We start from the raw sequence: 17,686 nt of genomic DNA on the forward strand, positions 1-17,686 counted from the left end.
CATAGAGACTTAAAATGAGAAGACAGAGGAATTTGAAAAAATGAAGGAACAGGACAAGGCCATAACCAGAAATCTAAGCAAAACAGATATAAATAATAAGCCTGATAAAGAATTTAAAGTAATGATCATAAAGATACTCGTTGGACTTGAGAAAAGAGTGGAAATCATCCATAAAACCCTTAACACAGAGATAATGAATAGTATAGCAGAGATGAACAATTCAATAAATGAAATGAGAGACACGTTTAATGGAATGAACAGCAGGCTGGAAGAAGCAGAAGAATAAATTAATGACCTAGAAGACAGAGTAATGGAAAGTAATCAAGCTGGACAGAAGAAAGACAAATGATGATAGACAGGGAACTCAGTGACTGCATGAAATGTAATAACATTCATATAATAAGAGTCCCAGAAGAAGAAGGGAGAGAAAGGGAGTAGGATATTTATTTGAAAAAATAATAGCTGAAAACTTCCCTAATCTGGGGAAGGAAACAGATATCTAGATTCAGGAGGCACAGACAACTCCCAACAAAATCAACAAAAGCAGATCCACACATGACATATTATAATTAAAATGGCAAAATGTAGTTATAAAGAAAAAAATTTTTTAAGCAGCAAAACCAAAGAAGACAGTTACATACACAGAAAATCCTACATGGCAAAAGGCAGATTTTTCATAAGAAACTTTGCAAGCCAGAAGAGAGTGGCATGATATATTCAAAGTGCTGAATGGAAAAAATATGCAGCCAATAGAAGGAGAGATAAAGAATTTCCCAAACAAAAACTAAAGGAGTTTATGACCACTAAACTGGCCCTGAAAAAAGTATTAAAGGTGACTCTTTGAGTACAAAGGAAAAATCAGAAGTCAGAGTATGAAAGTAGCAAACACAAAAGCAGTAAAAAAAAAAAAAATCTGTAAAAAATCAGTCAAGGAACTCACAAAATAAAAGGATGTAAAATATATATATACCTAAAACATAGGAAATAAAGAAGTAAAGAAATGGGTTCAAACTTAAGTGAACATTAACTTAATATACACTGTTCTATGCAGAATGTGTTGTATACAAACCTAGTGGTAACCACAATCAAAAAACACTAATAGAATAAAGAGAAAGAAATTCAAATATATCATTAATGAAAACCAGCAAACCATGAAAGAGAGAAAGAAGAGAGGATCAGAGAAAAACTTCAGAAACAACCACAAAATAAGTAATAAAATGGCAATAAATACATATCCAAGAATAATTACTTTGAAATATAAATGGGCTAAATGCTTCAATCAAAAAGACAGCATGGATAGAAAAAACCCAGACCCATCTCTCTGCCACTACCTACAAGAGACTTACTTTAAGACACCTGCAGATTGAAAGTGAGGGGATAGAGAAACATTTATCATGCAAATGAATGTGACAAGAAAGCCAGTGTAGCAATACTTATATTGGACAAAATATATTTAAAACAAAGACTGTAACAACAAAGAAGGACACTACATAATTATAAATGGGACAATCCATCAAGAAGATCTAACAAGTATAAGTACTTGTGCATGACAATGGGAGCACCCAAATACATGAAACAGTTAATAACAAACATAAAGGAACTAACTGATAGTAATACAATAATAGTAGGGGACATTAACACCACACTTACATCAATGGACAGATCATCTAAAGAGAAAACGAACAAGGAAACAATGCTTTGAATGACACACTAGAACAGATGGATTTAACAGATATATTCAGAACATTCCATCCTAAAACAGCAGAATACACATTGTTTTCAGGTTCACATGGAATAGTCTCTAGATAATCACATATTACAACACAAAACAGGCCGCAACAAATACAATAAGATTGAAGTCATACATGCACCTTTTCTGACCACAATGCTGTGAAACTAAAAGTCAACCACAAGAAAAAACCTGGAAAGACCACAAATACATGGATGTTAAATAATATGGGTTAACCAAGATATCAAAGAAGAAATCAAAAAGTACATAGAAACAAATGAAAATGAAAACACAACAGCCCAAAACCTTTGGGATGCAGCAAAATCAGTCTTAAGAGGGAAGTTCATAGCAATACGGGCCTATTTCAAGAAGCAAGAATAATCTCAAATAAAGAGCCTAAACTTACACCTAAAGGAGCTAGAGAAAGAACAATCAATAAAACCCAAACCAGCAGAAAGAAGGAAATAATAAAGATTAGAACAGAAATAAATGTATAAAAACTGAAAAATAGAACTGACATATGAAACCAGGAGCTGGTTCTTTGAAAAGATAAAGAGAATTCATAAACCTCTAGCCAGACTTATCAAAAAACAAAAGGAAACAAATAAATAAAATTACAAATGAAAGAGGAAAAATAAAAACCAATACTGCAGCTATACAAACAATTGTAAGAGAATATTATGAAAAGGGGGGGGGACTAGGAGACGTGGATTTCGTCTGGTCTTGGGAATTCAGCTGGATAGGGATCAAACTATTCTGAACACCTATGAACTCAACAGGAGATGGAAGAAAAGAATAGCAACAACTCTGAACAGAAAAGTGACCAGTTTCTGGAAGGTAGGACGTGCGGAGAAGTGAATCTGAGGCGATATTCAGGAGGATAGACAGAGGGGGAGGGGCCTCCATCCCTCGGAGCCTCGGAGCACAAAATCGAAACTTGTAGAAGTCGTCTCCGCTGAGGGACCTCACTCCAGTGGCTAAGCGGGGGATGGAACCCTCGCAGGACAGTGTGGTCTCAGGACCCTCGGGGTCACAGAAAGACTGGGGGTGCCTGAGTGCGGCAGAGCTCCCAGGTGTTAGAGCGGGGAGGCCGGCCGCAGAGACAGAGCCGAGGCGCAGGCTCTCAGCTTGGGGTTGCCATAAACCGTGACCGGGGCACAGTCGGGCCACTGCTCCTCCAGCAGGGACCCACCAAGCGGCAGATCTGGGGAGATTCCCCTTCCTCCCCCGGGAGGAGCAGCATGGGAGCGCACCACAGGGATCGGCTGGGATTGGAGGCTCCACACAGGGTCGAGTGCCAGAGGTAGAAATGCACCGTCACAGGCTGGGTGAGCACAGAGTGCCGCCAGAGACCAGAGAGATGGGAGTGATTGACTGCTTTTCTCTGGGGGCTCACTGAGGAATGGGTCCCGAGTTCTCAGCTCCTCTGGGGAGGAGACTGGGAGGCCGCCATTTTCACTCTCGTCCTCCAAAGCTGTATGGAAAGCTTGCAGGGAACAAAAGCTCCCTAGAGCAAACCCAAGCACATGACGTAGCCTGACCAGGCAAAGGCGGGGCAATTCCACCTCTGGCAAAGACATTTGGGAACCATGGCAACAGGGCCCTCCTCCAGAAGATCAGCCAAGACCAACTTTACCCATCAATGAGAACGGCAGAACTCCAGCACTAGGGAAATACTGCACATAGAATTCATGGAATTTTACCATGATTCTTTAGTCTTTCAAACTTAATTTTTTTTAACTGTCTTTTTTTTTTTTTAATTTTTCTTTTTCCCCTTTTCAACCAACATCTTATCAATACCATTTTTTTTAAAAAATCTTTTTTATTTTTCATTTTTGGCATCATATTCCATCCCTTCATAGTAGTTAACCTTATTTTTGGTATATATATATATAAGTTGTTCTCTCTTTAAAATTTTGAGATACAGTTTCTTCTAACAGATCAAAATATACCCTAAATCTCTAGTGTATTGATTTGTTCTAGTTACCTGCCTGATCACATTCTCTCCTTTTATTTTTTTTAAATCCTCTTCCTTCTTTTTTCAAACAACTTCTTATCGTATCAATTACTTTTATAAAATTTTTTATAATTTTCATCTTTACAGTCATATTCCATCCCTTTATCTTATTAACCCTTATTTTTGTGCATATATAGGTTTTTCTTTCTTTAAAATTTTGGGAGGCACTTTCATCTAACAGACCAAAATATGCCCAAAATCTAGTGTGTGGCATTGATCTATGCACCAGCCTGATCATATTTGATCATATTCTGTTTTTTTTTTGTTTTGTTCTGTTTTTGTTTGTTTTTATCTTTTTCTTTTTCTTTTTTGTTTTCTTTCTTCTTTCTTTCCCTTTCTTTTCCCCCTGCTTCAGGTTTTTTCTGATTTGTTTAGAGCATATTTTCTGGGGACGTTGTTACCCTATTAGCATTTTGTTCTCTCATTCATCTCTTCTCCTCTGGACAAAATGACAAGACAGAAAAAATCACCTCAACAAAAAGAACAAGAGGCGGTACCGGCTGCCAGGGACCTAATCAATACGGACATTAGTAAGATGTCAGAACTGAGTTCAGAATGATGATTTTAAAGACACTAGCTGGGCTTGAAAAAAGCATGGAAAACATTAGAGAAACACTTTCTGGAGAAATAAAAGAACTAAAATCTAACGAAGTAGAAATCAAAAAGGCTATTAATGAGGTGCAATAAAAAATGGAGTCTCTACCTGCTAGGATAAATGAGTCAGAAGAGAGAATTAGTGATATAGAAGACCAAATGATGGAAAATAAAGAAGCTGAGAAAAAGAGAGATAAACAACTACTGGATCACGAGGGCAGAATTCAAGAGATAAGTGATACCATAAGATAAAACAACATTAGAATAACTGGGATCCAAGAAGAAGCAAGAGAGAGAGGGGAAGAAGCTATACTGGAGCAAATTATAGAAGAGAACTTCCCTAAATTGGGGAAGGAAACACATCAAAATCCAGGAGCACAGAGAACCCCTCTCAAAATCAATAAAATTGACATCTAATAGTAAAACTTATGAGTCTCAGAGACAAAGAGAAAATCCTGAAAGCATCTCGGGAGAAGAGACCTGTAACCTACGATGGTAGAAACATTAGATTGGCAACAGACCTATCCACAGAGACCTGGCAGGCCAGAAAGGACTAGCAGGATATATTCAGAGCACTAAACGAGAAAAATATGGAGCTAAGAATACTATATCCAGCTAGGCTGTCATTGAAAATAGAAGGAGAGATAAAAAGCTTCCAGGACAAACAAAAACTAGAGGAATTTGCAAACACGAAACCAGCCCTACAAGAAATATTGAAAGGGTTCCTCTAAGCAAAGAGAGACCCTAAAAGCAACATAGACCAGAAAGGAATACAGACAATATACAGTAACAGTCACCTTACAGGCAATACAATGGCACTAAATTCCTATCTTTCAATAGGTACCCTGAATGTAAATGGGCTAAATGCCCCAATCAAAACACACAGGCTATCAGACTGGATAAAAAAACAAGACCTATCCACATGCTGTCTGCAAGAGACTCATTTTAGACCCAAAGACACCCCCAGAATGAAAGTGAAGGGGTGGAAAACCATTTACCATGCTAATGGACACCAAAAGAAAGCTGGGGTGGCAATCCTTATATCAGACAAATTAGATTTTAAACCAAAGACTATAATAAGAGATGAGGAAGGACACTATATCCTACTTAAAGGATCTATCCAACACGAAGATCTAACAATTGTAAATATCTATGTCCCTAACATGGGAGCAGCCAATTATATAAGGCAATTAATAACAAAAGCAAAGAAACACATCGACAACAATACAATAATAGTGGGGGACTTTAACACCCCCCTCACTGATATGGACAGATCATCTAAGCAAAAGATCAACAAGGAAATAAAGACTTTAAATGACACACTGGACCAGATGGACTTCACAGACATATTCAGAACGTTTCATCCCAACGCAACAGAATACACATTCTTCTCTAGTGCCCATGGAACATTCTGCAGAATAGATCACATCCTAGGTCATAAATCAGGTCTCAACTGGTACCAAAAGATTGGGATCATTCCCTGCGTATATTCAAACCACAATGCTTTGAACTAGAACTCAATCACAAGAGGAAACTTGGAAAGAACTCAAATACATAGAGGCTAAAGAGCATCCTACTAAAGAATGAATGGGTCAACCAGGAAATTAAAGAAGAACTAAAAATATTCATGGAAACAAATGAAAATGAAAACACAACTTTTCAAAATCTTTGGGATGCAGCAAAGGCAGTCCTAAGAGGAAAGTATATAGCAATACAAGCCTTTCTCAAGAAACAAGAAAGGTCTCAAATACACAACCTAATCCTACACCTAAAGGAGCTGGAGAAAGAACAGCAAATAAAGCCTAAACCCAGCAGGAGAAGACAAATAATAAAGATCAGAGCAGAAATCAACGAAAGAGAAACCAAAAGAACAGTAGAACAGATCGACGAAACTAGGAGCTGGTTCTTTGAAAGAATTAACAAGATTGATAAACCCCTGGCCAGACTTATCAAAAAGAAAAGAGAAATGACCCAAATCAACAAAATCATGTTTGAAAGAGGAGAGATCACAACCAACACCAAAGAAATACAAACAATTATAAGAACATATTATGAGTAACTCTATGCCAGCAAATTAGATAATCTGGAAGAAATGGATGCATTCCTAGAGATGTATCAACTACCAAAACTGAACCAGGAAGAAATAGAAAACCTGAACAGACCTATAACCACTAAGGAAATTGAAGCAGTCATCAAAAATCTCCCAACAAACAAAAGCTTAGGGCCAGATGGCTTCCCAGGGGAATTCTACCAAACATTTCAAGAATTAATACCTATTCTTCTGAAACTGTTCCACAAAATAGAAATAGAAGGAAAACTTCTAAACTCGTTTTATGAGGCCACCATTACCTTGATCCCAAAACCAGACAAAGACCCCAAGGAGAATTACAGACCAATATCCTTGATGAACATGGATGCAAAAATTCTCACCAAAATACTAGCCAACAGGATCCAACAGTACATTAAAAGGATTATTCACCACGACCAAGTGGGATTTATCCCTGGGCTGCAAGGTTGATTCAGCATGCACAAATCAATCAGTGTGATAGAATACATTAATAAAAGAAGAAGAACAAGAACCATATGATCCTCTCAATAGATGCAGGAAAAGCATTTGACAAAGTACACCATCCCTTCTTGACCAAAACTCTTCAGAGTATAGGGATAGAAGGTAAATACCTCAATATCATAAAAGCCATCTATGAAAAACCCACAGCGAATATCATTCTCAATGGGCAAAACTGAGAGCTTTCCCCCTAAGGTTAGGAACACAGCAGGGATGTCCACCATCACCACTGCTATTCAACATAGTAGTAGAAGTCCTAGCCACAGCAATCAGACAACAAAAAGAAATCAAAGGCATTCAGGGAACCCTCCTACACTGTTGGTGGGAATGCAAGCTGGTGCAGCCACTCTGGAAAACTGTATGGAGGTTCCTCAAAAAGTTGAAAATAGAGCTACCATATGATCCAGCAATTGCACTACTGGGTATTTACCCCAAAGATACAAAAGTAGGGATCTGAAGGGGTACGTGCACCCCGATGTTTATAGCAGCAATGTCCACAATAGCCAAACTGTGGAAAGAGCCAAGATGTCCATCGACAGATGACTGGATAAAGAAGAAGTGGTATATATATACAATGGAATATTATGCAGCCATCAAAAGGAATGGACGTGGATGGAACTGGAGGGTATTATGTTGAGTGAAATAAGTCAAACAGAGAAAGACATGTATCATATGATCTCACTGATATGAGGAATTCTTAATCGCAGGAAACAAACTGAGTGTTGTTGCAGTGGGGGGTGGGGTGGGAGGGATGGGGTGACTGGGTTATAGACACTGGGGAGGGTATGTGCTCTGGTAAGCGCTGTGAGTTGTGCAAGACTGTTGAATCTCAGATCTGTACCTCTGAAACAAATAATGCAATATATGTTAAGAAAAAAAAAAAAGAAGAAGGTAGTGGGAGGGGAAGAATGAAGCGGTGGAAATCGGAGGGGTAGACAAACCATGAGCGACGATGGACTCTGAAAAACAAACTGAGGGTTCTAGAGGGGAGGGGGGTGGGAGGATGGGTTAGCCTGGTGGTGGGTATTGAGGAGGGCACATTCTGCATGGAGCACTGGGTGTTATGCACAAACAATGAATCATGGAACACTTCATCTAAAACTAATGATGTAATGTATGGGGATTAACATAAGAATAAAAAAAAAAGAAATCAAAGGCACTCAAATTGGCAAAGAAGAAGTCAAACTCTCACTCTTTGCAGATGATATGATACTTTATGTGGAAAACCCAAAAGACCCCACCCCAAAACTGCTAGAACTCGTACAGGAATTCAGTAAAGTGGCAGGATATAAAATCAATGCACAGAAATCAGTGGCATTCCTATACACCAACAACAAGACAGAAGAAAGAGAAATTAAGGAGTCAATCCCATTTACAATCGCACCCAAAGCCATAAGATACCTAGGAATAAATCTAACCAAAGAGGCAAAGGATCTGTACTCAAAACTATAAAATACTCATGAAAGAAATTGAGGAAGACACAAAGAAATAGAAAAACATTCCATGCTCATGGATTGGAAGAATAAATATTGTGAAGATGTCAATGCTACCTAGAGCAATCTACACATTTAATGCAATCTTCATCAAAATACCATCCACTTTTTTCAAAGAAATGGAACAAATAGGGCACCTGGGTGGCTCAGTTGGTTAAGCGACTGCCTTTGGCTCAGGTCATGATCCTGGAGTCCCGGGATCGAGTCCCGCATCGGGCTCCCTGCTCAGTGGGGGGCCTGCTTCTCCCTCTGACCCTCCCCCCTCTCATGCTCTCTCTATCTCAGTCTCTCTCTCAAATAAATAAATAAAATCTTAAAAAAAAAAAAAAGAAATGGAACAAATAATCCTAAAATTTGTATGGAACCAGAAAAGGCCCCGAATAGACAGAGGAAAGTTGAAGAAGAAAAGCAAATCTGGCGGCATCAAAATTCCAGACTTGAAGCTCTATTACAAAGCTGTCATCATCAAGACAGTATGGTACTGGCACAAAAACAGGCACATAGATCAATGGAACAGAATAGAGAGCCCAGAAATGGACCCTCAACTCTATGGTCAACTCATCTTCGACAAAGCAGGAAAGAATGTCCAATGGAACAAAGACAGTCTCTTCAACAAATGGTGTTGGGAAAATTGGATAGCCACATGCAGAAGAATGAAACTAGACCATTTCCTTACACCACACACAAAAATAGACTCCAGATGGTTGAAAGACCTCAATGTGAGATCGGAGTCCATCCAAATCCTAAAGGAGAACACAGGCAGCAACCTCTTTGACCTCAGCCGAAGCAACTTCTTCCTAGAAACATCGCCAAAGGCAAGGGAAGCAAGGGCAAAAATGAACTATTGGGACTTCATCAAGATAAAAAGCTTTTGCACAGCAAAGGAAACAGTCAACAAAACCAAAAGACAACCGACAGAATGGGAGAAGATATTTGCAAATGACATATCAGATAAAGGGCTAGTATCCAAAATCTACAAAGAACTTCTTAAACTCAACACCCACAGAACAAATGATCCAAACAAGAAATGGGCAGAAGACATGAGCAGACATTTTTCCAAAGAAGACATCTAAATGGCCAACAGACACATGAAAAAGTGCTCAACATCGCTCAGCATCAGGGAAATCCAAATCAAAACCTCAATGAGATATCACCTCACACCAGTCAGAATGGCTAAAATTAACAAGTCAGGAAAAGGCAGATATTGGTGGGGATGTGGAGAAAGGGGAACACTCCTACACTGTTGGTGGGAATGCAAACTGGTGCAGCCACTCTGGAAAACAGTATGGAGGTTCCTCAAAAAGTTGAAAATAGAGCTGCCATATGATCCAGCAATTGCAGTCCTGGGTATTTACCCCACAGATACAAATGGAGGGATCCGAATGGGTACGTGCACCCCGATGTTTATAGCAGCAATGTCCACAATAGCCAAACTGTGGAAAGAGCCAAGATGTCCATCGACAGATGAATGGATAGAGAAGAAGTGGTATATATATACAATAGAATATTATGTAGCCATCAAAAGGAATGAGATCTTGCCATTTGCAACGACGTGGATGGCACTGGAGGGTGTTATGCTGAGCGAAATAAGTCAATCAGAGAAAGACATGTATCATATGACCTCACTGATAAGAGGAATTCTTAATCTCAGGAAACAAACTGAGGGTTGCTGGAGTGGTGGGGGTGGGAGGGATGGGGTGGTTGGGTGATAGACATTGAGCAGGTATGTGCTATGGTGAGCTCTGTGAATGTGCAAGACTGTTGAATCACAGACCTGTACCTCCGAAACAAATAATACAATATATGTTAAAAAAAAAAAAAAAAGAGAAGAAGAAAGAAGGAGAAGGAGAAGGAGAAGAAGAAGAAGAAGAAGAAGAAGAAGAAGAAGAAGAAGAAGGAGAAGAAGGAGAAGAAGAGGAAGAAGAAAGCAGGAAGGGAAGAATGAAGGGTGGAAAATTGGAGGGGGAGACGAACCATGAGAGACGATGGACTCTGAAAAACAAACTGAGGGTTCTAGAGGGGAGGGGTGTGGGAGGATGGGTTAGCCTTGTGATGGGTATTAAAGAGGGCACTTTCTGCATGGAGCACTGGTTGTTATATGCAAACAATGAATCATGGAACACTGTATCAAAAACTAATGATACAATGTATGGTGATTAACATAACATTAAAAAAAAAAAAAAAAAGCTCTGGCCCCTGGCCCTTTCTCAGGTTCTCAGCAGCCTTCCCTGCACTGCCTTCTCTTTTAGAACCCTGCCTTCTCAGGGTTCACTGAGGCTGTAGCTCTTCCTCATTCACCTTTGCTGGCTCCTTCCACTCTTCCCAGCCTCCACCTTAGGCCCACCATCCCTAGAAGATCTCAGGATTGGCTTTAAACACTGGCCACTCTCTGAAGATGTCTATATTTTGACCCAACTAGCTCTGAGCTGAGTCTCCCACTCACAGCGTCCTCTGCACCCTGGTTCAGCCCTGCCCAGTGCCTCTGCTCTTGTTCAGCCCAGTTCCTGGCTACCTTCTCAAGGTCACAAAGGGCTCTGCTCACCCAGAGGTCTCTCTTTTTCTCTTACCTTTCTCATCCATTTCTCCTAAACATATCCCAAATCCTGCTGCTTGCACCTGGCCATTAATTTTCATGCAGGTGGCTGGAACACTCCAGTCCCACAGTCTGTCCTCTGGTGGGACCCCAACACCCCAGCCCATGGACCACTCTCTCGGAACACCTTCCAACACTGCAGCCCACAGTCTGTCCTCTGAGGACCCCAATACCCCATCCCACTACCCATCCTCTAGGAATGCCCCCCAGTATCCCAGGCCACAGCCCATCCTCTGGGAGGACTCTCCCAACATCCTACCCACAGACTAACCTCTGGGAACACCTCCCAGCATCCCAGTCTGTGGCTGCACTTTTCTGGGGCCCACAGTCTCAGCCTGGCCTCTCCCCACTGAGCCCAATATGTCTGACCTGCAGAGAGATGCCTGGGGCTCACCCCTAAAGACTCCACAGAGGGGTGCCTGGGTGGCTTAGTCATTAAGCGTCTGCCTTTGGCTCAGGTCATGACCCCAGGGTCCTGAGATTGAGCCCAGCATCGGGCTCCTCCCTCAGCAGGAAGTCTGCTTCTCCCTCTCCCACTCCCACTGCGTGTGTTCCCTCTCTCGCTGTGTCTCTCTCAGTCAAATAAATACAATCTTAAAAAAAAAAAAGACTCCACAGAGCCTGCCCTGAGCATTGGGCTGAGCTCAGACTGGGATAGAACATCCGCAGTCAGCAGAAGAAGGGCTACACCCCTGAGACCCTGGGTGCAGTTGTGTCCTGAGCAGGGACAGAGGTGGGGTAGCCACTATGTGAGGTCTAAGTGGTAACAAAGAGGCAGTGCCCCTCTGCCAGCCCAGCCTCCACCATGGCTGAGCCCAGTCCTTTCCTTCTGAGCAAGATTCATACCAAAATGACCAAATTGCCACCAACTTTTAGAAAAATATAGATATTATGGCTGACATTTCAAACCCCATGGAATGCTCCTGTCTTCCCACCTGGTCCTGAATGTGTCCCCTGGCCCGGCTTCCTTCCCCAGCAGTCTTGTAGCAGTGCTTCCCCTCCAGGATCCCTCCAGGTCCTGCAAGAGCCCTGCTCACCTAGGCCCCTCCTGCTAAGGGCTTGGTCTGTCCTGCCACAGACTTGACCCCCTACCCATGCCTTGCCTAGAGGCAGAGCTGAAGCTCACCATCCCTGCTTCCGGTCATGCTGTTTGACCTTGCTTCTCCTCCTGCAAATGTGCCCACAGCCTGGGGAGGAACTCATTGGGAGGACAGGTCTGGGTACAAGAGTGGCCAGAGGCCAGGGCTCAGGCACAGGGACAGGGCACCAGACACAGGCTCCAATACCTGCCCCTACTGAGGAGGGAATGGAATTCTGCCTTTGGCCCCTTCTTAACGTGGTCCAGCAGTTGTTGTTAGTTGCTCTGACCTGAGGGATGACCGGACAATTGAGGGGATGTAACAAAGCGGGGGGGAGGGGGGGATCTGTGAGTTGTCTTCTCAGATGCTAAAGCCAGGCCTGGGCACCCCCAGGCCCTTCTGATGGCTCTTGACAGCAGAATTTGGCTGGGGTTTTGTAGGCATAGTAGAGTTTGCTGGCATTATGGAGCAGAGCTCAGGTTTGGTGCAAATGGGTTGGCAGAGGCATGAGGGACAGGAAGCACGAGTACGACAGGGGTCCCAGGAACCTGTCCTCGGTGCCCCTCAGGCCAGCAAGCTGCACCTAAACAACTGTCTTTTTGGCGCACCGCGTTGCCTCCTGTCCTGGGGATTCGGTGCCGTCCCCTGTACAGGCATGCCAATTAAACAAACTGAATTACTGAATGAAGACCGACACGTTGGTTTTACAGTAGTGCATAAATCAGCAGCGACAATATACATCATTTGGAATATAGTACCTTCGTAAATTTTAAGGACACTTTTCTTCAAGTTCTTTAATCAGTTGACATTATACAGTAATGAAAAGAGAAAAAAATATATATTGGCTGCTGTGAAAATCTTATTAAAAAGAAATCGCTCCGCAGCTATTGCTTTCCTCCTTCGGACAGTCTAAGGTCCTAAGAAAACACTCCAGTCATCCAGTATTCCTTGCCACGTTAAGCACTACTCAGGCCCAAAGCTTCGCCGTCAGTTCAGAGCCGTCTAGGGGTGTGGCTGCCTGGGCAGGTAGGTAACGGCTCAGTTTGTAGGGGCGCGGCTGTAGTAGGGTCTGTGTCTGCAGGGGCGTGGCTGTCCGTGGGGGCGTGGCTGCGTCACAGGCGTCTGAGTCCACTGCACTTGTTCTAGTTGATTAAGCCAGAAAAGGAACAGGCACAGCCCCTGGGGGGAGGGGGCCGGTACAGCCCAGGCCCGGGGGTCAGCCTCCTTCTCAGCTCGCCCTGCGAAGAGGTAGATGTGTCTCTGCAGTGAGTAGCACAGCGCAGGCTATGCCTCTGCCCCACACCAGGCCAGTCTGACCGTTTATCCCTTCAGATGGGATTTGCAACATGTGAACTTGGGTAGAAGTTTCTAGAACGTGCAACCCAACAGCACTGTTTGCCCTTTTATGCTCTCGTTTTACGCAGTCTCCGATCCTGTGACGAGAGTTGCCCTTCCTGTGCTGTGCGCAGGGAAGGTAACGAGTGGGTTGTGCTCAGAAGCACGCCCAGAGGCCTCCAGGGGCGGTGCCCCCCTGCTGCAGTCTGGAACTGGGCCGCCCTGGGCTGCCTCCTGCCCTCGGCAGGACCCACTCTTATGTCAGGCCCTGCCACCAGCGCCCACGCGAGGAGAGGCCGTCTCTTCTACCTGCACTTCAAGCTGTTCTCCTTATTCCTGTGTTGCTGTGTTGTTTTGGACTTCCGTCCATCCTGCAAACCAGTTTGAAACTGTCCTTTGCCCCTCAAAAAACAGACTTGCCCTGGGGCGAGTCCTCACTACCGTCTCCCGTGGAGCGTGCCTCCTGCTTCGCAGTGCATATCGGGTAGGGGGCACGGAAACCACAGCGGTGCGGCCAGAGCACCAATCTCACCACCGAGAGGCCAGAGAGGCCACCAAGTCAGGCCCCATCGCGCGCAGGACTGGGCCGCTCAGGTAGCACCAAGTGCCCAGTGTGTGGGCGACTGTATGAGAGAAGCCCGCTCTCTGAGGATGCGGCGGGGCCGCCCCAGGATGCACAAGAAAGGGCCTCTCCCAAGGTGGTGCAGCCGCCCACAGGAGCTAACCAGAGAGACCTGGTCTGTGGAGTCTCTTTCTCTATTTCCAGTATATAGGAAAGATTGGAAAACTCGCCGAGCTGCACAACGGCTCACGCCTCCTCTGCAGACCACCTCCTCTGAGCCTCTAAGCCTCTACCTTATCCTTCCCCTTTTCTGGCCTTACATGTCTCCATGGCAGGCCCAACTCCTCCCCTCCGCACCCCAACCCTCCGCCCAACCTCCCCCTCCCCCACACCCGGAGTTAAAGGGCTCTACACCTTTCCCCTTTACCAAGAGGCTTAGATCTCTCTGATGGACAGGCGATGCCCCCCAAGCTCCCCTCTGCAGCCTAGATCATGTGCAGCTGCCTCTTGTCTCCAGTGACCTCTCAAAGGCTCACAAACCCAGAGTCTGAGGGCTGTCCTCACCCTGCAGACCCCTTACCTGTGCCGTGCCCCAGACCCTGGCTGTGCAGGACTTCACAAGCAGCCAGTCCTTTGTGGTGCAACGCCAGGCACCTGCTGAGCACCTGGCCCAAGTCTGGGTCTGTAAACACAAAAATGTCCGCACACAGGGAAGCTTGTGCTTAATATCCATGTCCTTGGAAGGAGCTAGTGACATTAAATCCACTTATTCCGCTGTGTGTGGCCAGAGTGAAGAAAAAAAAAAAAAAAAAGAGGCTCTGGGGGATTTAATGTCCCCCCCGGCGCATTCCATTGCACAGAAACGCCTGACTAGCGCTCACGTGTGTGAAGCCGGCGGTGGCAGCAGATGCCGCCCTGCAGTTCAAGCAGAACGTTAGCTGTCTGACACGTCCAAACTCCGCTCAATATCCCATGGCCCACCCCGGAATGAGGGACCCAGTTTGTCCTGGGAACCTGCCTCTTAGTGAGCTGCTCCCATCAAATCCAGAAAATGCTTGGTGTGGGAGTGAGCGCCCTATGCTCATGCCAACTGCTCATTTTCCCACCGACGAACTTTCCCTGATCCACAAAGGAACAACTGAACACAGGATTATTAAAACCCTACCTGCTCCCCAGAACAGACAGGTTAGTTCCTCACCTCCTCTCTCCCCACTGGCCTGAAGACGATCTTTCTCAACAAAAGTGAAGTTGTAAGGTCCAAACTGATAGCTCCGGAACGCTGAGTGGAGAGCAATACTCCGAGTAAGAAAAACTGCAGGCGCAGGACGCTGGCCGGGGCAGCCCTCCTCCGCACCTCCCAGCCTGACCACGCCCACAGACGTCACAGCGGGCAACGCCCCGCCCCCCCCCCCCCCCCCCCAGGGCGGCCAGCAGGACTTGGCGAAGGGGGCTCCCTCACTGCAAGAGCTACAGGAGACTCAGGAAATGGAGAAAAAAGGCTGTTGGTAAAAGGTCAGACCCTCTCTGAAAGCTGACAGTGTCTGCTCGCTGTACCCATTACAAGGTCTAGTTGATAGAAGGTAGCCCAGTACAGGTTTTTCCCTATGAACAAGAATTCGGAAAAAGTAAACTGAGGGACTATTTTGCCTCCTTTTTTTCTCTTCTGCATTTGAAGAGTTCTCAGCTATTGCTGATAAACCTGACCAGCATTCCTCTTATTTTCTCATTGCCTGTTCCCTCTCCAGCCTAGGACTGTGGCCAATGTCGTATTTGTGGAAAGCTCACTCTTTCTCTCATACAACACACACAAAGAGACGTCAACACAGAGATACGCAAACACACGCACAGATGCATCAGACACAGACACACAAACTAAACACAGATACAGATAAGTACACACATAGACACACACTACACAGACACATAAATTGCATACACACACAAGGAAATACAGGCAGACATATAGACACACAAATACACACACAGAACAGAAACTACACGGAGACACACACATACCTACAAGCATACACTATACACAGACATATTAACCTCACACGGAAACAGGGACACACTGCAGTCCCAGGGCTGGCCACAACCACTAGGGAGCCCAAGTTGTCTGAGATAAGGTCCAGTACGGCATTTCAGACACCTTGTTTCCGATTACCGTGCACGTCATGCGTGGACACAGCTCACATGTGCTGTGCCTGGTGACTCCATCCACGTGGGGCAGGGCACTGTGGAGTCTGTGACCACAGCAGAAATGCTGACGTGTCTACGCTCATCCCTGAGCCTGAGCATCCTCCTCCAACACCTCAAGAAACAGCAATTCAGAAGAGTGTCACGGGGGCCCAGAGTATGAACGTGCAGGCACCCTCAGTGGTTACTACCATCCTTACAGAATAATATCCACACCTGGGGAGCCTTGGTGTGCAGGCCGACAGGTCCAAAGGAGGATCATGAAGCACAAGGAGGGCAACTATGGCCAAACACATAGTTTACTAATGCCTGTGTTACTAATGTTCACCTGTGGACTCAGCCGGATGCCTGTATTTCTAATGTTCACCTGCTGACCCAGCCTGGCCAGCAGGGCTGACTGCATGCTTCCTTCTTCCTCTTCATCAAAAGCCCCTAATATTCTTTATGTAGCTGTTAAATATTTGTGGTAGGATCATCTATCCCTGCTCCAGGAGTGAGTGCACGTGGCCCAAATTATGGAAGAAATCCCACCCCTGCCAGGAATTGGCACCCACATGTCCCAACCCACATGGCAACAAAGCCCACACAGAGCAGTGTTCCATGCTGGACTAAGTTTCAAGCTCTCCATCTCTGGGCTCCTTAGTCATTGCTAACCCATCCTCTTGCTTGTTGAAGCCAGGTCCAATTAGGAATTCAGGCAGTTAAGAATGAGGATTGGGTGGAGATAATATTAGTGGAAACTACAGCATAATTCATGGTGTTGGTGCTGTACCATGGAGAAGTTCTGAATTTCTTCAGTCAGAAGTGATTGGGGACAGTCTCAGAAATGATGTGGTGATCCTGAGCTGGGCAGGAAGACTTCACCAAAATCTAACCATAGAGTCACACTTTTCTTGGATGACTTGGGAAATTCCTGAGGGAAACTCTAAAATAGGAGCTTTCTAAATGGTCTTAGCAAAGAGGAATATCATTGGAATCAGACATAAAGGCTAAATAAAGGTGGCTCTTTTCAAGTATACAGTGCTTGGATGTATAAATTCTTAAATACCTGTAATAAAATCCGTTTGTTTACATGATATAAGTAGTGGTGGGTTTTATATGGATGTGTGGATGTGCATATTTTATGTGTTTGTGGGTGATCCAGTGAAGTGCCCCTGGCTTCTCACCCTCAACAGACAGATGTGACTCAGAGCCATCTCCATCCCAGTCCTCCACCCCCACTTCACATGGAAATCTGTCTGCAGCTCTCCTTTGGAAACCCTACCTTCTCTCAGGAGTCCCTGTGACCACCCACTGTGCAGGCCTCTCTGGCCACCAACCTTTGCCTGCTCTAACTGCGTAGGCTACACTCTTGTTCACCCACTGCTGCCCACAGATGGTTCAACTCAGCCCAGCCTCCCTGACCCCTAAGAGATGTAGGAGAGAGGGGACATTGGGCAGAGAGCCAGGGCAGCTTTCTTGTCTCTTAGTCCAGCCGAGAGAGTGACCTGAGAAAGGAAAATCAAATGCAGACTCACATGGG

At 44.7% G+C, this 17,686-nt stretch overlaps 1 protein-coding gene across 2 annotated transcripts in view; it reads right to left on the reverse strand.

Moving 5' to 3' along the window:
- The window catches only part of OCA2 (OCA2 melanosomal transmembrane protein), a 561,894-nt gene extending 546,585 nt beyond the window's left edge, over nucleotides 1-15,309 (reverse strand). The window contains exons 1-2 of one of the 2 annotated variants that reach the window (XM_064570040.1): nucleotides 15,167-15,309; nucleotides 14,549-14,650 (exon numbers count right to left, since the gene is read on the reverse strand). The gene's annotated coding sequence lies outside the window, so the exon portion shown is untranslated. The remainder of the gene's footprint in view (nucleotides 1-14,548; nucleotides 14,651-15,166) is intronic. The other variant, XM_064570041.1, reaches the window with a different exon arrangement.
- Between the last annotated feature and the right edge of the window lie 2,377 nt (nucleotides 15,310-17,686).

This window comes from Mirounga angustirostris, unplaced genomic scaffold, assembly GCF_029215605.1.
Source record: "Mirounga angustirostris isolate CCGP_5_RB_7025 unplaced genomic scaffold, mMirAng1.0.hap1 SCAF_9, whole genome shotgun sequence".
In the NCBI taxonomy this organism is placed as follows: Eukaryota; Metazoa; Chordata; class Mammalia; order Carnivora; family Phocidae; genus Mirounga; species Mirounga angustirostris.